The sequence below is a fragment of the Cryptomeria japonica genome, chromosome 5 (assembly GCF_030272615.1).
Source record: "Cryptomeria japonica chromosome 5, Sugi_1.0, whole genome shotgun sequence".
Classification (NCBI taxonomy): Eukaryota; Viridiplantae; Streptophyta; class Pinopsida; order Cupressales; family Cupressaceae; genus Cryptomeria; species Cryptomeria japonica.
The window spans coordinates 53631472-53655665 of NC_081409.1; the positions used below are offsets into that span (position 1 = coordinate 53631472).

At 37.4% G+C, this 24194-nt stretch overlaps 1 pseudogene; it reads left to right on the forward strand.

Moving 5' to 3' along the window:
* The window catches only part of LOC131040179 (MADS-box transcription factor 3-like), a 91572-nt pseudogene that overhangs the window by 23430 nt on the left and 43948 nt on the right, over nucleotides 1-24194 (forward strand).

A 24194-nucleotide genomic window follows, 5' to 3' on the forward strand; every position in this document is an offset into this window, starting at 1 on the left:
TAACAAATGTCATTTGCACCATCTGTAATAACTTTGATCATGTGGCTATGAACTACAAAAGAAGAACTAGGAGAGGAAATGCAAGACCTTGGAAATCATCTGATATGGCCTGCTATCACTGCAACAAACCGGGGCACCTTGCAAAATTTTGTAGATCCAGAAATAGCAAACCGGTCAATTCTTCTAAGGATCGGAAAGAAAAATAGAAATTTAATGTTGAAGAAACTAGAAAGGAAATGAATCGGATATGGAAGAAAAAGAGTGATGACTCACCTGGAGAAGATAATGTTCCTTTACCAAGTGAAGAGAACCCTACATTGGTGAACTAAGCCTTGTCATATGGCTAAGGGGAGCTTAATGGTAAATCCATCTTCGGACCCCTTGAGATAAATGAGTGGTAAGAAAATTTTGAAGCATGAAATTTTGGTAACTTTTTGTCAATATGTTATCAACCGGTTTTACTCCTTGAGAGGTGAAATTAGGGTTTGTAACCTTGACGGGCGAGCATTTAATGCAGTAGGTAAAAACAATAAAAGCAAATTTTTACTTTGTTATTTGTTACCCTAACGCATTTGAGAGAGAAATTTGGAGCACTTGCTGAGCTAAGGAAGATTGTTGGCTGATAATTGTTGAAGTTGCATTGTGATTTGTGTAATCAAGTTGGTTTGAAGGTTGCAAAAGATCGAATTGGTGTGCACTTGGGCATCCCACCGGCAAATGGGGAAGCATGTGCGAAATAAGGTATTTCTTTAAAAATCCTGCTTCGAATCTTGTTCATCTGCAATGACATCATCTTCAAAGTCTAAGGAAAGGTTAATGATTACATTTTAATGATTACATCTAAGCCAATGGAAGTTGTAGAAGCAAAACAAATTATGTCATATAAAGCATTATCACAAGTTCCTAGTGGAGTTTTGGTTAAAGGAGATTTGTCAAGTTATATTGATTGTAAGATGGAGGATCTAGGATCACTATACATTTATACTCAGTTGAAATCCCTTTGTCATGAGAATGGAAAGATTTTAAAAAAATATGCTAGGGTTTTTGAGAAGGGTTTCCATAACTCCACTTATTTTCTGGAAGATTTTGAGGAAGAGCATATCAGAATTATTTTGAGTCAGGTTCATGGTGAGAACATGTACTTAGAGAGAACTCACACCATAACCAATGCATTTAGGTTGTAACTAGTTAATTCTCAATTGCTGAAGTACCTGAGCTATTGTGAATTTAAAAAGATATGACATTCTCTCTAACCGGTTCAACATCTAATAAGCATTTTTTTCTGCTAACAATATCAGAGACCCAACTATGAAATTAGTAGCAATGGTGATAGGCTACCAAGTGTTTTACTCCAGTAGACTAAATAGTGTTCCATTTGTAGCAGTTCATACAACTTACAGGATGATAGATGAAAATGCAGATTATGATCTTTATGAGGCTATTAGGAGACAATTGTTTCTAAATTTGCAATCTATAGAAAAGGACAACAGTCAAAAGTTCAAGTATCGATAGCTATTGGCCGGGTTACTCTTTTATTTCCAAAACCTTCTATTGAGAATCGAAGATATTGAATGGTCAAAGGACCTACCCCTATCTGGTCAAATCAAGAACAACATCAAGGATATAAAGAATACTTTTCCTATAGCTATGAGTAAGTATTTCAATGAGTTTCAGAAGAAGATGAGCTTGAGAATGAGATTACTTGCAGATGTGGTAAGACAGTTTGCAAAAGACAGTTTTCACAGTCACCACTAATTTTTGTTTGATGGAATCAATTGAGCCAAGAAAAGAAGAAATGGAAGATATTAGTTATGAGGTAAACTATGACTTACTAGTTAGTTATGCTAATAATCTATTAGCATCTTCTAAAGACAAAAAGAAGGCACAATTGGATATTGTGGTAGTCCAGGATGCACTAGCTGTAACCAGTATTGATCCTACCACAAGTGGGAAAGGAAAGAAAAAGAAAACTGATGAGACACCTCCAGTGATAAATAATACAAGGGTAATTCAGAGTATCCAAACCAAAAAAGAACTGACACCTAAGGTCTATACAAAGAAGGAGAATGTGCCAAAAAAGAGAATTCGAAAACTAATTCTTCAAGAAGAATCTGAAGGAACTAAAACTGAAGAAGAACCTAAGAAGATGAAAGCAACCGGTAGAGTTGCAAAGACAATAAAAGTAGTAAAATAAGTGCCGAAGGCAACTGTACCTATTGATATATCAACTTTCAATCCTGACACTCACTTTGAAATAACAGTGAATACATTACAGAGAAAAAGATTTGACAATGTCAAAGAGAATTTTGATTCCTTCACTGAAGATGAGAAGAAGCAAGTCATTCAATAGGTAACCAGTCATTTGTGTCATTATAATAGATTACTGCATGATCTTGAAAAGGAGATCTCAAATTATTTATACACTATTCTTTTGAATAAATGGGAGGAAGCTATAAAATTGGAAAAAGAAATTATTGATGAGATATTTGTGCAATATTTTCCCAATTTGTCTAAGGATGAATTAAGTGCTTTAGTTGATCAGTACAAAAGTCAATTTTCTTTCAAAGCAAGGAGTTCGAAGCTACTTAGTGGAAAGAGGTTAGTTATTGAGACTGAGACCCATCAAATAGCCTATGAAATTAAATTGATGGAAGAGCTCATCCAATCCTCTAAGAATGAGGAAGATGTTGTTGTTAATTGACTAGAAATGGATGAAGAAGAGATTGTACAAGTTGATGAGGTCTATCATGTTAAGAAGAAGGATGACACCATTATTCATGTTGTTGATGATGTTCAGAATACAATTGATCTATCTAGAGACAACACTGCACCAGATATGGAACCTCCTAAAATCACTGATATACAGGTTACTTTAGTTGAGCAACCAAAAACTCAACTGAAATTGGACAATCCACTAGAAACAAAACAATCGGAGAAACCCCAATATCCACCGGTCTTGCAAGATACTCAGAAGGAATCTATGAAAAATGTTGTCACATGGACTTCTGAAGAGGAAGTAGAGAAAAATCTATAGAAAAAAAATCATTAAGGCTACATCCTTTGAACCGACAAATCCATTAGTCACTTTGCACACTGATGAGGATGATGATGATTCGTTAGGAATTTCATGGCCTATAAATGTTGAAAATATGATCACATCTGAAATGATGAAGATTGCAAGTGTTATGCAATCTAGAGTGCATAAGAAGAGACTTAAAGAGAAAAGGGTTGAAGATGAAACAATTCAGAATGCAGTAGATATACTATCTAGTCTACTACTGGAAACTTCTACAACACATCTGACAACCCCTATTAGCAAACTTGGTTAGTTAGTTTCTGATGCATCTGATCAAATCAAGTCACTTGAAGAAGCAACACAAACCTATGCTGAGAAAAGTCACAATAAGAAGTATGGAGAAAAACTAGAAAAGGATATTGATACTGGCAAAATGGCTCTGTCACATAATAAATATTTGTTGAGAAAAGCTATTGAAATAGGAGGAAAGTATCTTACTTCTACCTCTAATGTTTCATTACTTTATTCTGATATCACAAAAAGGCAAACATAAATAGAGTGAGAGCTAGAAAGGATATGCAATGCCTATGTTCCACTTCAAGACTCTATTTTTGCTTTTAGCAAAGCTGTAGATGATCTGCATAACAGGTTGGATACTTATGATCATAAGAAGGAAAAGAGACTCCGATATCTAAGGGAACTCAAGAGTCTACTTACATCACAAGCGGACATACTACAGAGAGCCTACTCAAATGCAGAAGCTCTCTTAACAAATCCAGAAACCTGTGGATATACTACAGAGAGTCTACTCAAATGCAGAAGCCTAATTTTTTTTTTGTATGCACACTTAGCTGTATTACTATAAATATTTCTAAGTGTTGCCATGAATACCAAAGGGGGAGATTGTTGGCTTCGTGATGATTGTAATATATTCATCATATGTTGTCATTGATAAAACACATCGACACACATATGTTTATATTGTCTACCACTGTAACTTCAAGTTGCTTATATTACAACCGGTATGCTAGTGGTTATACTAAGAGATTTATCTCTAATTGGTACTTTGTGATAACTGGTATATGCTTGGAAGATAGCCAATGGATACACATTAGTCAACATCAAGATGAATATCAAGTGGAGATCATGTCAGAAGATTCAAGGATAATGGTTTATATATTTAACCCCAACTGGTATTGATTGTTCCAACCGATACTTGTTGATTGTATGATGAGTTATCAAAAATCGTGATGAGTTATCCCACCGACATATTTTGGCGGTATTTTTGTGATGAGTTATGATCACTTGACCATATACACTGCACCTAGGAAATTGTGTTAGGATTTCCTTAGCCCGACATGAAATCTTATTTGTCTATATATTGACATCACATTGAATTATTTTATGTGATGTATGAAGAGTGAAAGTGATATGTTGTGTGCAAAAGTCAAAAGAGTTAAGTTGCTGAGTATGAAGAAGAGCAGTGTTGAATATGTTTAGAAGGATCTGATCAAGCAAGTATTGTGCTACTCAAACAAATCAAACCAATCCTGTTGTTTTCTAACAATCATAGCAGAATTCAAATTCCCTAACCGGGTAACCTCTAACAAGCTTCTTTGTACAAATCCTCTAATAGGGTGATCCATTAGTTTGGATTCAAAAATCCTCCACAAAGGTTACTCCTAACAGGGTACTACCTTTAACAAGGTATAAGCTTCTAATCAAACTTTGGGATCTCTAGACAGATTCTCTCCTAGCAGAGCACTTTGTAGACCTTAACTATTCAGTTATCTATTACTGCAGATAGTTAACTTGTGAGTTCCATCTCACTATGGTTTTTACCTGTTTGGGTTTTCCATGTATAAATACTTGTGTTATGGTAGATGTTTTACTTATGGTGGATGTTGTTATATCATTTTGGATTACATGCATTGTGTTCAAAATCTTTGGTAAGTTCATCTACCGGTTACTATTTGAAGTAGTTTTATTTTTGGTGTCACTGATTCACCCCCCCTCTCAGTGCTTTTCAAGTCCATCAATCTCAAAGGGACTTTAACCTGTGCTTCGGTTAACTGAGTCATTGTATGCATATTTTGCCTAGCCGATTACCAAATCCCAAGTCTGCCCATGTTGTTTGGTGAGACATCTCAGTAGACTACCCAAGGATCTGTTAACTACCTCTATCTGATCATCTAATTGAGGATGGTAGGCAGATGAAAAAGATAATTTTGTGCCCAATTTTATCCAAAGTGTTCTCTAAAAGTGGCTTAAGAACTTTACATATCTATCACTGACTATGCTAATTCGAAGGCCATGAATTCTAACTATATCTTTCAAGAAGAGTCCTGCAATGTAGGTGGAATCATTGGTGCTTTTGCAAGGTATAAAATGTGCCATTTTGCTGAACCTATCAACCACTACACACACACTATCAAATCCCCTTGGGGTTCTTGGTAATCCTAACACAAAATCCATGCTTAAACATTCCAAAGGCCTCTCAGGTATGACCAAAGGTTGGTACAAACCTGCATTACTTGATGAACCTTTCGCTCTTTGAAAAATTGCACATTATTCTACAAACTTGCTCACTTTTGATTTCAACTTGGGCCAATGGTAAAACCTACTAACCTGCTCCATAGTTTTATCTATGCCAAAATGACTTCCTAGACCTCCTTGATGCTTTTGTTGAATAATGTTGTCTCATAGAACATTGGGGAATGCAAAGAAGGTGATGCAGAGAGATCAACTCTGGAACTCTCCCTAAGGATTAAATCAACTCAAGGAGACACATCAAAGGATCCTCTACATGCTAGGTGATTCAAAACCAAACTCAACTCAACACACCCAACCAAGGATAACATCAAAATGGTTTGTTCCAACACCTCTATTGGTCTTAACACATCCCAAACACCATAAGACAAGGTTCTACACACCCCCAAACTCAGACTCAAACTCATAAACCAAACTTGTTCTTCTAGGCTCTATTCCTTGTAGCCTCCAAATCGGGTATTTTCAACTTTTCTCCAAATCATCCCAAAAAACATGAAAAAAAAATTACATATTTAGACACCCATTTGGATGTTACACAACATATCAGAAAACCAATATAGGTTGTTTTGGACGGACCCTTTGCTGTCCTCAAATGTGCCCCTTTTTTAGCCTTAAAAACCACCCACTTTACAAAGGAAGTACCAACAAAACTTAACACCAGATTAAAAATTTTTGTAAAGTCTCTTATTATGTTCCCAAACCAAGGATTTTTCAGGTCTTAGGTCTTCGTTGCACTCCTAGATACCCAAACACCAAAAAACCTCACTAAATCACCCTTTTCCTTAGGGCTTTCTAGAAATATCACTTCCAATCACTTCCAAGGCTCAAAAAAAGTTCAAACACCTTTAAAATGGTGTGTCTAGACACTTCAATGCATAAAATACCCCCCTTGTTCAATTAGATTCTCTGCTGCTACACTCTAGCCTTCATTTTCACTCATTTCCAGTCACTTTTCTTCAACTTTCATGCAACTTTCATGGTGTACACCTGCACTCTTCACTCCTTCCTATCAATCATGGGTCATTAAACTATTGTACATGTTATTTGGCATCCATCCTATGAGAATCAGACCTGTACATTCATAGGATGGATCCTTACATGCTTGGAAATTCACAAATTAGTGAAAAGATCACTGTCTTTTCTGGGACAGTCAGCAATAAATAAAAATATGATACTTTCAAGACTTCAAAAATGCACTCAATACATCAAAGGAGTAACCAATAAACCTCCAATGTACAGCAATGATGATCCCTTAACCTTTCAATGCAAAGAAAGCATGAAAAAACAAGGATTTGACAGCAAATAAAGAGTTTTTTAATTAATTTTCTGAGACAGTCCGTACAAGTCCGTACCAGCATCATCCAACCACACAAAAATTACTTTAGAGACTTTATAAGACCTTCCCCAGCCAACTCCAACCAATCTCCAACTAATCCAAGTGATTAAAATGTCAAAACAACTCTAAAACTTATTTCCCACCAAAACTGGAACTAGTTGTTGAAAGTCAAAATTTGAATTTTCAACTTTATTTCTAATACTTTTAATCAACTAAAACCTATCCCATTCAACTTATTTTGACATAATAAGATCATTAAATCACAATAAACTCCTATCCAACCTATCTAGACTCCATCATCCTATTACATTGCATTTTGGTCCTTAGGCCTTTATCAGGACCTTTAGGACTTTTACATAATTTATTGAATTCAACATTACAATAGGCCATTATAGGCTTAAAAACATTCCAATTGACCTCTAGTGATGTCATATCAATCTCCTTAGTCCTTGGTGTCCTCCTTTGTTCATTTTCCCTCCTGGATGCTCCTGCATCATACTCCCCACCAATAAGAAAATTCTTGTCCCAAGAATTGCTCCAATGATCAGTCTGATTTCTTTTTGCTATCCTCCTTTGAATAGGGATCAGATAGTCCCCAAATGTGACCTGCTTCCTTCCTTTCCAACCTGTACTCACATCACAAAATGGATTAGAAACAAAACATGCTTTGGTGTGTCCTTGTCTAGGACATGGCTGCTCATAACTAGTCTGTACATCTGCTCTTCTCTGATCCACTTGCTGTACCTACAACTTCTCTTTCACACCCACATATCCTTGCTCAACAATAGGACATTTTACTGAACCAACTTGTACAAAAGATAAATCCCATAAATCATCATGAAGAGGACTATTCTTCCTCATAGTCTGCTGCAAATTAACATCTTCCTTCCAACCAGTATCTTCTTGTTTTTCAACCTGCCTTATCATTGGTAAATGCTCCCCAAAACATATTATAGGATGCTCTTTCAAGACCCCCAAAGGTAAAGGATTCAACTTATATTTCTGACCATCTTTATGAACCAAATATGTGTTATCAAAACCATCATGTATTGTTCTTCTACTATGTTGCCAAGGTCTTCCTAATATCAAATGTGCACAAGTCATAGGGACCACATCACATAATACCTTATCTTGATATGGACCAATAGAAAAATTCACATAAGCCTTCAAACTAACCTCTACATGCTGTTGTTGGGTGACCCAAGTGGCCTTGTAGGGATTAGGATGGTCAAATGGTACAATTCCTAACTTGGTTATCATATCAAGAGACACAAGATTACTATGTGATCCTGAATCAATGATTACCTTACATATCTTTCCTTTGCATAAACAAGTAGTTCTAAAGATTGTTACCTTTGGTTCTTGCTGAAGTTTCTCACCTTGCCTTACCATCAAGAAGTCACCTTCAAGAACTGGGTCTACTCTCTTTGATTCTTCTTTCTTCTCATCTTCTTGTACCATATACACTCTTCTATCTCTGCCTTGTTCTGATTCATTCCACTTAGGGCATCTGAATGATTGGTGCCCAATCTCATTGCAATGAAAACACTTACCTGTAAAGATTCCACTTCCTCTTCCTCCTCCAAATCTACCACCTCTAGGGTTGTATCCTCCTCTTGGTTCTGAAAAACTTTCTTTGCCTTTCTCATTGTTGCCTTGCCCTTGATCTCTATTACCTCTTCCTCTATTAGAAATGCCTCCTCTTCCACCATTACTTGATCTTTCTTGTTTTCTCTTCAACTTCTCCTCAGCCCTAATGGCCAACTGATAGCATTCACCCAAGGTTCTAGGTACTTGTAGACCAATCTCATCTTGTAAGTTGTATCTCAAGCCATTTATATACCTGGCTATTTTCTCCTCTTCTTCCTCATATCCTCCTCTAATACTAAGCTTGTGAAATTGCTCAGTATAAGCCATTACATCCATTTCTTTTTGCTTCAGATTTTGCCTCATCCTCTTCACATGAATGGTATAATCAGAAGGTAGGAACTGCTCCTTCATCAAACTTCTCATCCTTGACCATGTAGACACTTTTGTTAATCCTCTTACCATCCTATCATTCTGAAAACTAGTCCACCATGTCAATGCTGTACCTCTCAACTTTGTCTTTGCAAATTTCACTTTCTTCTCCTCTTCCATTTCTTCAAACTCAAAATAGTTATCCAAGGCATCAAGCCATCCCAACACCTCTTCACTATCCATCTTCCCCTGATAGATAGGCAAATCAATATGACTCTTACCTCCACTACCTTGTACTGCCTTCAACAATCTAACCAACCTTCTTTCTTCAGGGTCATCTATGTCATTTGTTGGCTGCTCTTGGTCTGCTACCTCATTCACTTCTTCTTCATCATTGTTCCCTATGTTGTCTTGCTCCATTCTTCTTCTTCTATCCCTCTCAAGGTTTTCTATCCTTGCTTGCATATTCTCTCTTTCTCTTCTCCATTGTCTTTCTTCTCTTGCTTTAGCCTGCTCTCTTGCTGCATCTTGTTCCCTTCTTTCCCTTCTTTCCCTTTCTAGGATTTCCTTCAATTCTTCTAGTTCTCTTGCCAATTGATTCTTAGGTGCCATAACTACCCTTACCAAACCTTCACCAGATCTTTTACTGATGCTCTGATACCACTTGATGCAGAGAGATCAACTCTGGAACTCTCCCTAAGGATTAAATCAACTCAAGGAGACACATCAAAGGATCCTCTACATGCTAGGTGATTCAAAACCAAACTCAACTCAACACACCCAACCAAGGATAACATCAAAATGGTTTGTTCCAACACCTCTATTGGTCTTAACACATCCCAAACACCATAAGACAAGGTTCTACACACCCCCAAACTCAGACTCAAACTCATAAACCAAACTTGTTCTTCTAGGCTCTATTCCTTGTAGCCTCCAAATCGGGTATTTTCAACTTTTCTCCAAATCATCCCAAAACACTTGACAAAAAAATTACATATTTAGACACCCATTTGGATGTTACACAACATATCAGAAAACCAATATAGGTTGTTTTGGACGGACCCTTTGCTGTCCTCAAATGTGCCCCTTTTTTAGCCTTAAAAACCACCCACTTTACAAAGGAAGTACCAACAAAACTTAACACCAGATTAAACCCTTTTGTACAGTCTCTTATTATGTTCCCAAAACAAGGATTTTTCAGGTCTTAGGTTTTGGTTGCACTCCTAGATACCCAAACACCAAAAATCCTCACTAAATCACCCTTTTCCTTAGGGCTTTCTAGAAATATCACTTCCAATCACTTCCAAGGCTCAAAAAAAGTTCAAACACCTTTAAAATGGTGTTTCTAGACACTTCAATGCATAAAATACCCCCCTTGTTCAATTAGATTCTCTGCTGCTACACTCTAGCCTTCATTTTCACTCATTTCCAGTCACTTTTCTTCAACTTTCATGCAACTTTCATGGTGTACACCTGCACTCTTCACTCCTTCCTTTCAATCATGGGTTAGTAAACTATTGTACATGTTATTTGGCATCCATCCTATGAGAATCAGACCTGTACATTCATAGGATGGATCCTTACATGCTTGGAAATTCACAAATTAGTGAAAAAATCACTGTCTTTTCTGGGACAGTCAGCAATAAATAAAAATATGATACTTTCAAGACTTCAAAAATGCACTCAATACATCAAAGTAATAACCAATAAACCCCCAATGTATAGCAATGATGATCCCTTAACCTTTCAATGCAAAGAAAGAATGAAAAAACAAGGATTTGATAGCAAATAAAGAGTTTTTTAATTAATTTTCTGAGACAGTCCGTACAAGTCCGTACCAGCATCATCCAACCACACAAAAATTACTTTAGAGACTTTATAAGACCTTCCCTAGCCAACTCCAACCAATCTCCAACTAATCCAAGTGATTAAAATGTCAAAACAACTCTAAAACTTATTTTCCACCAAAACTGGAACTAGTTGTTGAAAGTCAAAATTTGAATTTTCAACTTTATTTCTAATACTTTTAATCAACTAAAACCTATCCCATTCAACTTATTTTGACATAATAAGATCATTAAATCACAATAAACTCCTATCCAACCTATCTAGACTCCATCATCCTATTACATTGCATTTTGGTCCTTAGGCCTTTATCAGGACCTTTAGGACTTTTACATAATTTATTGAATTCAACATTACAATAGGCCATTATAGGCTTCAAAACATTCCAATTGACCTCTAGTGATGTCATATCACTCTCCTTAGTCCTTGGTGTCCTCCTTTGTTCATTTTCCCTCCTGGATGCTCCTGCATCAGAAGGTGTCCCTTGAACAACAAACCCTCCTATATCATATACTCTGAATAAGAAACATGTGAGGTGTTAGAAAAATCAGAACAAATAGCATATATCTCGGCAAAGTCTTTATCATCCTTGTAGAGATCTTTTAACTCAGTCAATCCCACACTTTGCAATTGTATCTCTTGCATAGTCATGACTCTCCTACTTAATGCATTAGCTACCTTATTTGTAGTGTCGTTTTTGTGTTTGATAGTGAAGGTGTAGGATTGTAAGTATTCAACCCACTTTAGGTGTCTTTGATTCAATTTCACTTTCCCATTAAGGAAACTAAGGGCATGCTTGTCAGTATAAACTACAAACTCTTTGGGTAGAAAGTAATGATGCCACTTCTTTAATGCTTGCACCATGGCATACAACTCCAAATCATATGTAGAGTATCTTTTCTTGGCTTCATTCAATTTCTCTGAAAAGAATGCTATAGGATGACCTTCTTGACTAAAAACGGCCCCTATTACTCTTTGGCTAGCATCACACTCTATTGTAAACAACTGACTAAAATTAGGCAATCTAAGGGTTGGCAACTCTGCTATCTTATCTCTCAATAGTTCAAACCCCTTATTAGATTCCTCTATCCACTTAAATTGACATTTAATCCCTCCTTTAATGGTGTTAAGGATAGGAGCACAAACATGTCTAAAGTTTATCACAAACTTCCTATAAAAACATGCCATTGCATGAGAACTTCTAACATCACTTATCCTCTAGGTAGGTGTAGGCCAACTAAGTATTGCTTCCACTTTACTTGGATCCATCTTTAAACAACCTTGTAAAATGACAAAACCAAGGTAAAATAACTCTATTTTCAAGAACTCACATTTTTCAAGGTTGATTTTGAGTTAACCCTCCTTCAACTTCTTCAAGACCATCTCCACATGCTTAAGGTGTTCCTCGTTGGACTTGCTAAAGACCAAAATGTCATCAAGATACACAATAACAAATTTACCAATGAACTCAACTAAGACTTCATTCTTGGGCCTTTGAAAGGTACTGCATGCATTGGTTATAAATTTTCTCTTCCATTCATCACTAGGTTTGATTCTTATTTGATGATAACCAGATTTCAAGCCCACCTCTGTGAAGTAGCATGTTCCACCTAGATTGTCAAATAGGTCCTCTATCCTTGGCATGGGAAACTGGTATCTTATGGTGATCTTATTAATTGCTCTTGAGTCAATGCACATCCTCCTTTTTCCTCCTTTTTTAGGCATTAGAACAATGGGAACAACATAAGGACTCAAACTCTTTTTAATAAAACCTTTGTTTAAGAGTTCTTGCACTTGTTTGGCAATCTCCTCATTTTGGCTGGGTATCATTTTATAAACAACTTTGTTAGGCATATTTGCCCCTAGTATCAAGTCTATTTGGGGATTAACATCCATCATTAGAGGCAAATAATTAGGCATTGTGTCGGGGAAAAAGTGACACTAAGCAAACATGCCCTAATCTCACCTTCAATCACACACTTGTGGAATACGAAAGAGCTTAGAGGTATCACACAATTGGCTACTTCTTTTTGTGGAAGAGAGAGCCATGGGCTACCTATTAGGATTTCTATTCCTTTCTTGCAAATGATAGATAGAATGATGCAAGTTCAACTACTAGCCCTAGAGTGCAAGTATGAACTAGTAACAAGATTGCAAGATTGAGATTAAGTGATGAAAAGATGTAAACACAAGGATAAAAGGAGAATGCAGATGTGTACCCGGAGCTAAAATCTGAGTGAAAATGTTCGGGACATGAGCGTAGGCGCCACTGTCTTGATTCTGCCCCTGAAACTGCTCCTGAAACTGCTGCTCTGCAACCTGAAAAGCTGTATGAAACTGGATGTCTAACAGAAGGTCCAGGGTGCCCAGCGCCCCTATCCCAGGGACCAGGGCGCCCAGTGCCCCTATCCTAGCAGGACCAGGGTGCCCCATGCCCCTATCCTGGTCTTCTAGGTTGGAATTTGGTGTGTTGTCCTGTCTCAGTCTGCTCCCATTGGATCTACAACTTGCGGCGTCCCTCGAATTCAGAAATCTGCACTTATATTTGAAAAGGGTTGTAGGCAGCTATATAGGGTTTTGCCTTAGTCAAACCCCCGTTTTGGTGATTTCCACCTCCACGAATACCCAAGTTGTATTGTAAAAGTAGTGTGTGTAGACCTTGTGTGTGTGCAAGATCCTAAAATGCAAGTAAGCAAACTAGAGCAACCTAGAAAGTAAACCCTAATTGCTTGTAAATGATAATGTAAATGCTCCAAACCAAGATGCAAAGTGATCTAAAGCATGAATACAAATGATATAATGAGGCTTATGCAAAGACATGAAAACAACATGAAATCATACCCAACCCCAAGGGAGGGGTACAAGCCAATCTTTAGTCGGTGATCCCTTATTGCTCTTCAATGTCTTCAAAGCCCTAAATGGATGAATGAAATTGATGAATGCTTGATGGATGGATGTTGAATGTTGTTGAAGTCTCCAAAGATCTGCTCTTTCGCTACATAGAAGGTCCCTGAAACTAAAATTTGGATCCTTTCAAATGAAGAAAGAGAGCTCTTATATATGGAACCCTAGGTCTTAATTTCACTTTTGGCCGACCTAGAGATTGAATCTCCCGCCAATTTCTTGGGGTTAAGCTTTGTTTTATGATTGGATCACGCTCCTAAAATTTCAGGAAAAATGTCTGGGACCGTGTGCACTTTGGGCGGCATGGTCCTCTCTGGGCACCATGGTCCTGACAACTTTTCACCAAATTTTCAGGGCCGTCGGATATGATGATTTTAGAGAGAATCCCAAAGTTACAGGTGATTTCGAGATGTTTTGACCCCCGAAATCAAGCCCCCAAGTTCAAAATAGGACCTAATTAGGGTTTTTGATTAAATGATGTATTGGAGGAATAAAATGAAAGGGGCACACTTTAATGAAAAGGGCCCAACTTTATGATATGGGAGATGATAAAATAGAACCTTAGACCTAATTAATTTAATTAATTAAGTGCTAAAGGGGAAATGCAATGCAAAATGCAAAATGCAAAATGCGCCAAGGCGGGTGCTAAACTAGGTGTGAAATTGTACCACCCTAGCAAGTGCGTATAATTTACAACGCTACATTTAGCCCCCACTTTAGCGGTCATATGAACACTACGTGCATATGCAAGCTAAAGTACTGAAAAGTAAACATTATTTGAAAAAGGATATATCCATAAGTTGTCGGACGAAGCCCCTAGCGGTATCTACATTACACAGTTAGGAACCGCACCCTACAAAACACACGTTAGATCACAAAATCACCTAATGCTTACTAAGGAAGGTGATGAAAATTCAAGGGTAGCTATATGCCCCCCCCTGTTTCGGCTTGCTAATTTTAGTGAGTTGAAACAGGGTATCATGTTTACCACTTCGAATTGTTAAAGAATATTGATGACAAATGCTCACAAGAAGATTTGATATGAGATCAAAAATTAATGCAGAATCATTTGGTAAGAAAGAGGACTAAATCTCAATTCCAACACAACAAAGAGTGTGAGGATTTGAGAGTTCTCTAACACAAGATGAAGGATGTAAATGGAAACAAAATGCAAAGAGAAGAAAAGAAAGGAAAAAGTAGCATGAACACACACATTGGTGATCCATGAGAAGAATAGTGAGAGAGAAAACATGGACTTCTCACCCCTAGATCTTGTCTAGATGATCCATGGGAAAAAGGACATGGAAAACTAGCCCCTAGAGTCTGTCTAGGTGATCCATGTAAGGGAGGAGAGTGAGAAAGTCTAGCCTTATGCCGCTAGTTCCACTCAACCTCGTGCATGTGTGTGTAAGTGAGGTTAGAAGCACCTCATAGGAGTCTATGCCCGAGTATGCTACAGCCTATATATGTATAGTACAAAAGCGTGACATCTCGCTCTAAGAGTCTGTGCTCTGGTTCCGAGAATAATCACCTTGCATAAAAGAAAAATGGAGACATCTCGCTCTAAGAGTCTGTGCTCTAGTTCCGAGAATGACCCATTGCTCAAAAAGTGTAATGTTTATGTCATAAGCAAAGTAGAACAAGGATACCTACCTTCATCACAAAAGAAGATACCCCAAAAATGCAACAATGTCATAGATCCAACCAAGAGAGTTTTGCACTCTTTAAGCAAGGATAAGATAGTTGAAAAGGGATATCTTGTAGTATGTGTAAACGAGATCCTTAGAGGAGAAGAGATCTTTGTACAAAAGACACCTATCCCCAAGAGGAATTGTCTAAGAAGAGAATAAGAATGCAATACTTCCTTCTTTTGCGAGGTGAAAGTGATTCTTAATGAAGGATGACGCTCTTTTTAACCCAATTGGGAGAGTGAATTCATTATGGATGTATTTTACCAAGTGCAAAAGAGGTTGTAGTCAAGGACTTACACCTCTTGTAAGAGAGAATCCTTGAACAAACAACAACAAATGTATACAAGGAATAACATCAAGTAATAAAGTTCACACCATCCATGAAATAGGAAAAAGTGGATCCTTAGATAAAAATAAGGAAAGATCATTGCCTCCCAAGGATAAGGACAATGAGAAGGACTTACACAATCTTCTAGGGAGAGATTTAGACAGAAGAAAAATGTACTACATACTCACATGAGTTCATGCAAGCAAGACATTAGTGTATGTAAAATGCTCCTCACAAGAAGTGGGTAGGATAAGAAAGAGAATACACATCTTCTCCCATATCTAGGAAAAGAGGATTCTAAAGAAAAGATGATCAATATTTCCACACTATTACCCCAAAGGGAAATTTTAACCATAAAAAGAAGAGATGTATGAAACCACTCTTGTCCCCATAGGAACAAGAGATAACATAGAAAATTAGGCTATTATGTTGCTTCAAAAATATGATTGCACTTGAAATTGTACCATCATGAATGACAATGAGCCCCCAGTAAATGAGCTACCAATGTCACATAATGATGAGCAACATAATAGCCATTAATGTTATTTAAAGACATGATAGATTGGATGAGGTATTTGAATATGACATGCTAAATGCTCAACTATAAGTGAGATCAAAAACATGTATAAAGTGATAAAAATTGAAGAAGAAAAGTCACAAGAAATCTTAGAAGAGGGATGAGTGTAATTTATTAGAGCCTTATCCCTGGAGGAAAGGACTTTATGATGAATAGAAGATAAAGATTCATAAGTGGATTTAGAAATTGGAGGGGAGTCATAAAGAGATTTGTTCATCGCCAAGATTTCCTTATGAGGGGAATGAGAGTTGATAGAAGTAGAAGATGATTTAGTTGAAGTGAGATCATCATCACTACTAAATATAGCATTCACATTGAGAGGTGGTCTTTTAGATGCTTTGGTGGGCTTAGAAAGATTATATCCAAGTCCAAATGAATATTCATGCATGTTGTGTTCTAAAGGAATTTTAATTCCTTGTTCATTTGTGCAACAACCATTTCCACTATAGCCACTCTTATCCAAAATGTGAAAACCACGACCATAAAGATTAGCCATTTCAGAAAGAGAAGGTGGTTTTTCATAAGACAAAGAATCAAATTCTTTAGAATTAGAGGTGTGAGGAGAAGAAGTTTGAGAAGCAGCCACAAAATTATTGCTCATAGGTTCAGGTAAGACTGATTGATCTCTAGTTTCTTCCTTCTTTTTAACTTTAAGCTCTCTAGGAGGAACCCTATACTCACCTACAAAGGTGGGATTAAAATCAAGAGATCCCCAATCATCTTCTGCGAGAACCTTCTTAGGATCAAAAGCCTTTTCATGTGTAGATTGAAGTTGAGAAGAATCTTCTTCAGGAACTTTAAACTCATCCAAAGAATTTTGATTATCAGAGGGTGATGATTCATCCATAGGTATTTTGTTTAACGAGTCATCACTAGAAGAGGAAGGCTTAGAAGAGCTCCCTTTGGAAGTAGATGTTTGCAAACAAGCTTGAAAATTAGTATCACCTATCCAGGTATATGTCTTATTATTATAAATAAATTTAACTTGTTTATGCAATGTAGAGGGGACAACTTGCATACTGTGAATCCAAGGTCTCCCTAATAACAAGTTGTATGTTAGATTTCCCAACATAACATGGATAGGAGTAGGCAAAGTAACAGGTCCCATTGTTATGGGTAAGGTGATAATACCTAATGAAGACTTAGCCACATTATCAAAGCCTCGAATGGGATGAGAGTCAGGCTCAATAAGGGATGTATCCACATTCATCTTATGCAATAGATTAATGCTACACACATTAAGGCTAGAACCATTATCTACCAGTGTTCGTCTTATAGCAGTGTCATTTATGATAACCACAATCATCAAGGGATCATATTGATGTTGAATTTCACTAGTAGGCAACTCATCTTGAGTAAACACAATTTGAGCTTTAGGATTCATCACAGAGTTAACCAAAGACACTATATTACTAGATGTATTAGGTGGAGGAACATTCAAATCTTTCAAAGCATCTTGTAACATTCCATGATGAGCGAAAGAAGTTTGGATCAAATCCCAAAGGGATATCTTAGCAGGGGTAGCTTTAAGTTGTTCTATAAGATCATATTCCTTACCAAGAACTTGTGAAATACGAGGAGCTTGAGGAAGAATAGGTTGGGAAGGAGGAAGTGAAGTTGGGATAACTGGAGGAGGATTAGGTTGCCTATTGTTTCTTATGTTATAGGTATGAGCAACCGCATTATAACTCTCTCTAGTCAGTTGCTTAGCATACTCATAAGGGCTCTTAGTAGAATAACCTCCTTGCATAGTAATAATAGGTTTGTTAGGAGTGAAAAAGGAATCATTAGCATAACCACCTTGAACCACTAAGATAGGCTTATTTAAAGGTTGAGAATTTTGAGAAGGACAAGCACCTTGGACAGTGAAGAGAGGTTTGTTAGGTGTTTCATTCACATGTATCAAATTGATTGAGGATGGTTTAGAGGAATGAAAAAAAGTGTTGGAAGAATTATTGATAGTCTTCTCTTGCACTAAAATCTTATCATGGATTAAATCAAATTTAGGAGAGAGACAAGGGGTACGCATTGATGTTCTAGTAGGAAAAGTAATACTAGGAAAGGTCATATCATCCTCTATCATCACAGGATCTACATGGGGAATAAACTCTCTAGGAGAAGGATCAACATTACTCTCTAAAGTCTCACTTTTGAGAGGGAGATCTTTGAAAGAGATGTTAACCATCTGGCTTTGAACTAGGGTATCCTTATGAGTAGAACCAAGTTGAGGAGAGGGAGACGCTTTATTTTTAGAGGGAGAATAATTGAGATTCAAGGAAGGTGAGAAACTATCAAGGGAGTTTTCAATCTTGATTTCATCCCCTTTGGCTAGGGTTCTCTCATGGGGTATAGAATAGTCTACACCTTCTTCTAATGGTTCATCCCAAATAGTGAAGTTGTTGAAAGGAATGTTTGAAGTATTGTCAATTTCAGGAGAGGAGATAACATTGTTTATTAATTCCTCATCCTTAGGAGGGAGAGCATCAATAGATGTGTTAAACTCCTCCTCTTTCCTTAAAATATGTTCAATATGATCTTTAGGGGAGAGAGAATTAAGGAAATTGCTTATTATTTCATCTTCTTTCTCTAAGGGATGCTTATGGGTAAGACAAACTTTAGGAGAAGGGTAAGCATTTATCATTAATTCATCATCTCTACTTGGAATTTTGTTGGAAAAGGAAATGCCATCACTAGGAAATGTAGGGATAATGTCATCTTCTTGCACAAAAGGATCCTCATGAAGGGAGTGTTTTTTAGGAGGAACATGAACATATTTCTCCAAAGATTCATGCTTAGGAAGGGGATCTTTGAAAGAAGTGTTCATAACCTCTTGTTGCACTAACATGCCCCCAATGGAAGGACCAACTTTAGGAGAAAATAAGTCAATGTCCATCAATACCTTTTCACTTAGAGAGGCATCATGTAGGGAGGGTGAAGTAACATTAAGAAAGGTGTTTATGATATCATTCTCTTCCTCTAGGATAGCTAAATAGGAAGGGCACATTTTAGGAGAATTGTCAAGATCACTCTTAAAGTCTTCATCCTTAGAGCATGGGAGAGTCTCAAAGGGATTGGTTGCAACTCTTTTAGGCACTAAAATGTTGTTATAGATGGGGGGAGGTTCTTTAGGAGAAGGAAAAATTGAAACAAGGGAAGCTAACCCATTATCACATCTATGAAATGAATGCATCATGACAACAATTTTCCTTTTTCAAATGATATAACATGCAAAATAGAACGAGATGTTTAATTTTAACCAATGCAAGCACTTAGAATGTAGATTTAGAAAATGAAATTTATGATTCAAATGAGTTCCTAAATCAGATTTGAAATTATTGATCCCAATTAAGCTATCCACAAATTCAACTTTGAATTGAAAAATTAGGATTTTAGCAAAATTTCCTCTAAATTTTTGAATCTTGCAAGAAATTAAAACTTGTAAATACAAATTTGAATTTGAAATAGCATAAACACTCAAATTTGAAACATAAATCAGAATTAGAGAAGATTGGAGTTCACGTCGGGTTCACCAAAAATGTGTGGGGGAAAAAGTGACACTAAGCAAACATGCCCTAATCTCACCTTCAATCACACACTTGTGGAATACGAAAGAGCCTAGAGGTATCACACAATTGGCTACTTATTTTTGTGGAAGAGAGAGCCACGGGCTACCTATTAGGATTTCTATTCCTTTGTTGCAAATGATAGATAGAATGATGCAAGTTCAACTACTAGCCCTAGAGTGCAAGTATAAACTAGTAACAAGATTGCAAGATTGAGATTAATTGATGAAAAGATGTAAACACAAGGATAAAAGGAGAATGCAGATGTGTACCCGGAGCTAAAATCTGAGTGAAAATGTTCAAGACAGGGGCGCAGGCGCCACTGTCCTGATTCTGCCCCTGAAACTGCTGCTCTGCAACCTGAAAAGCTGTATGAAACTGGATGTCTAACAAAAGGACCAGGGTGCCCAGCGCCCCTGTCCTGGTAGGACCAGGGTGCCCCACGCCCCTGTCCTGGTCTTCTGGGTTGGAATTTGGTGTGTTGTCCCATCTCAGTCTGCTCCCGTCGGATCTGCAACTTGCGGCGTCCCTCGAATTTGGAAATCTGCACTTATATCTGAAAATGGTTGTAGGTGGCTATATAGGGTTTTGCCTTAGTCAAACCCCCACTTTGGTGATTTCCACCTCCACGAATAGCCAGGTTGTATTGTAAAAGTAGCGTGTGCAGACCTTGTGTGTGTGCAAGATCCTAAAATGCAAGTAAGCAAACTAGAGCAACCTAGAAAGTAAACCCTAATTGCTTGTAAATGATAATGTAAATGCTCCAAACCAAGATGCAAAGTGATCTAAAGCATGAATACAAATGATATAATGAGGCTTATGCAAAGACATGAAAACAACATGAAATCATACCCAACCCCAAGGGAGGGGTACAAGCCAATCTTCAATTGGTGATCCCTTATTGCTCTTCAATGTCTTCAAAGCCCTAAATGGATGAATGAAATTGATGAATTCTTGATGGATGGATGTTGAATGTTGTTGAAGTCTCCAAAGATCTACTCTTTCGCTACATAGAAGGTCCCTGAAACTAAAATTCAGATCCTTTCAAATGAAGAAAGAGAGCTCTTATATATGGAACCCTAGGTCTTAATTTCACTTTTGGCCGACCTAGAGATTGAATCTCCTACCAATTACTTGGGGTTAAGCTTTATTTTATGATTGGATCACGCTCCTAAAATTTCAAGAAAAATGTCCGGGACCGTGTGCACTCCGGGCGCCATGGTCCTCTCCAGGCGCCATGGTCCCGACAACTTTTCACCTAATTTTCAGGGCCGTCGGATATGATGATTTTAGAGAGAATCCCAAAGTTATAGGTGATTTCGAGATGTTTTTACCCCCAAAATCAAGCCCCCAAGTTCAAAATAGGACCTAATTAGGGTTTTTGATTAAATGATGTATTGGAGGAATAAAATGAAAGGGGCACACTTTAATGAAAAGGGCCCAACTTTATGATATGGGAGATGATAAAATAGAACCTTAGACCTAATTAATTTAATTAATTAAGTGCTAAAGGGGAAATACAATGCAAAATGCAAAATGCAAAATGCGCCAAGGCGGGTGCTAAACTAGGTGTGAAATTGTACCGCCCTAGTAAGTGCGTACAATTTACGACGCTACAGGCATATCATCACCTATAACATTTGAATATTTCTTTAGTAAACCTTGCACTTCATGAGGAACTTCACTCATTGGATCCTCTTTAGCTTCATCTTTAGGCTTTAGCACTATAGCATGACCCTGATTACCTTCTTGCTTTAACACTTTAAGGAACTCTTTGCCACTCATCAATATTACACTTGAACCTACTTGTTTTTTCTCCTTTGGATCAGATAATGGATCCATTTGATACTTCTTAAAATTATTGGTGATTAGATAACTATTCCTTTCTCCATCATGACATGCTTTCACATCATATTGCCATGGACGACCCTAAAGAAGATGACAAGCATCCATAGGCAATGTGTCACATAGAAGTTTTTCTTTGTATTCACCAATTTCAAATTCCACCCATGCTTGTTCATCAACTAAGAAATGTTGAAGGCAATGAACTTGCTTCTAATTCCTTAATGTCTAGCATACACCAATGTTTCAAAAGGGTGGCTCTGATACCACTCTGATGCAGAGATTCTTGGAGTTGATCCAAATCAGCTAATTGTCTTTCTTGTTCTCTCCAACCCTCTAACTCCTCAAGCTCATACAATGGTACATGGTAAGGGTTTTTCTAGTTAGACCTCCAAGGCCTAGTCCACTTTGGTTCACCTCCAAGGTATAGCCACAAGTGTTTTCCTACAACACTTCCTATTGGGGATTCCACCTCAATCCCTATCACACCTTCCCAATGCTCCAACAAACCTCTGCAAAGGATCTTTGATCTCAAACTTTTTCCAAGAGTGTAGAATGAAGTTTCACAGTTTCTTTGATGAATTTTAGGGGTTCGATCACCTTTAAACCCATCACGAAGTCTTTCCAATGTCTCTTTGGCCATACCATCTCCAAACAGGCCTAATTCAATTAGCCCTCCTATTATGGTTTTCAGGTCTTAGTTTCACATCTTCCCACACAAGGCCTCAAATAAATTACATTTTTGAGTACCCTTTTCCTTGTTCCATACAATATTGAAAAGTGGCATCTGGGTTCTCTGTAATCATGCAGTTTGTAGAACTATCCTATTTTCAAGGGTTTTAGGCTTACCCGGGTGACTTGCAAACTTGGCCTTAGAAGGCTTCACCAGTCAAAACCTCTGCAAAAACCAATCATGGATTCTCAAAAGGAATTTAATCAGCTCTCCAAACATGTTCCAACTTTGGCTCTACCAATCTATCTGTGCTCTAAAAATGCACATCCCCTGTTGCCCTAGTCTCACCAACTCCTAGCTACGAGCCTAGGGTGTCATTGTAAAATCACTAAACAAGTATGAAAAGATACAAAACTCAAACTAAACATATTTACAGACCCTAACCTATCATTCCACTAGATTTCAATTGGTTCCATCAGTGGATTCTCAGGTTAGAGCCATTTCTTGCTTAAACCCTAGCTTTCAAGGGTTTTGCACCTAGTCACAGAGAATGGTTTGAATCTCTACAACCAAACACAATCAAAATTGGAAATATACCTTGTTGGAAAGTAGATTAACCAATCCTTCATACCTTGCAATTATATTCCTCTGACAAGTCCATACTGAATCGTACAACACAATAAAAACAAAGAAAACAGTGAAAACGGTGTCAAACAAGATTTTTCCTTACAACCAAAACTTGCTTTTGCATTCCAAGATCTTTGAACCCATACAATGATGTTGTATTTGGCTTTAAACAACATGATTCAATTGGTGAGAACCAACTTCTTCACTGCCAATCAACGAAAAATGCAACTTTACATCTTTTTCATCCCGAGCATGCAACTTTGCACTCAAGTGTACTAGAAGGCTCCAAAGGCCCTGTATGCATTCTAGGAGACCTAAAACAGTGCATTACACCCTTATTACATGATGAATCTATTTTAGAGTAGTGCTCCTATGAACAACATCAACATTACATCTTCTAGGATATCAACATCTTCAACACAACAAAAGCTTGGACAACTCAACCAAGACTTCACTAAGTCCCAAATGGTTGGTCCACTTATTACAACATAAAAGACACAATAAAGACTTAGGAACAAAACAAAATTTTCCTAGAGTGATAGGTGCCCTACACCACTATTTCTGCAAGGTTAACTTTTTCTGCTTAGGGGATTGTTCCTTCTATTGGCATGCGTTGTCACTGGCCAAAGCAAAAGATTAATAGAGAAGGTCATTGGCTTCCTCCTCCTCAAGGAGTTTTGAAGATAAATATAGATGGTTCTTCTAGGGGATATCCTGGCCACTTTAGTGGTGGTGATATTGGTAGAGATAGCTCTAGTGATGTTCAATTTTCCTTGTCCATTTACAATTGGTTTCATTTGGATAACTTCGTGGAGGCTCTTGAAATCCTCCATGCTATGGAGAGAGGTTGTGACTTGGGTTGGATGTAAATTATCTATGAGACTGATTCATAGGTGTTGGTAAATATGTTGAATGTGCGGTGATTGGATGCTACCAACTAGCATTTAGTTGTGGTTCTTAAGTAGATGCTTCATCTAAGCACCTCTTTAGATTTTGTTACCTTTTCTCATATTCCCAACAAGTGGAATAGAGTAGTGGATTGTTTGGCCGAATGGGCATCTGAATGACATCAAGATTGACATATTGCAGTCTGGGGATATTTTCCTTTGGAATTGTCTCATATGTTTGAACAGTTAGTTAGGAAATATAAGATTGTTTAATTGGTTGTTCTTTGTTGCACTACTGGCCATTTATGACATGTATTTTTCTTCTTTAGATTAATAAATTTTTACTCATTTTTGAAGGAAAAAAGTGTTAGAGATTGTAATCCCAACTACTCCAAC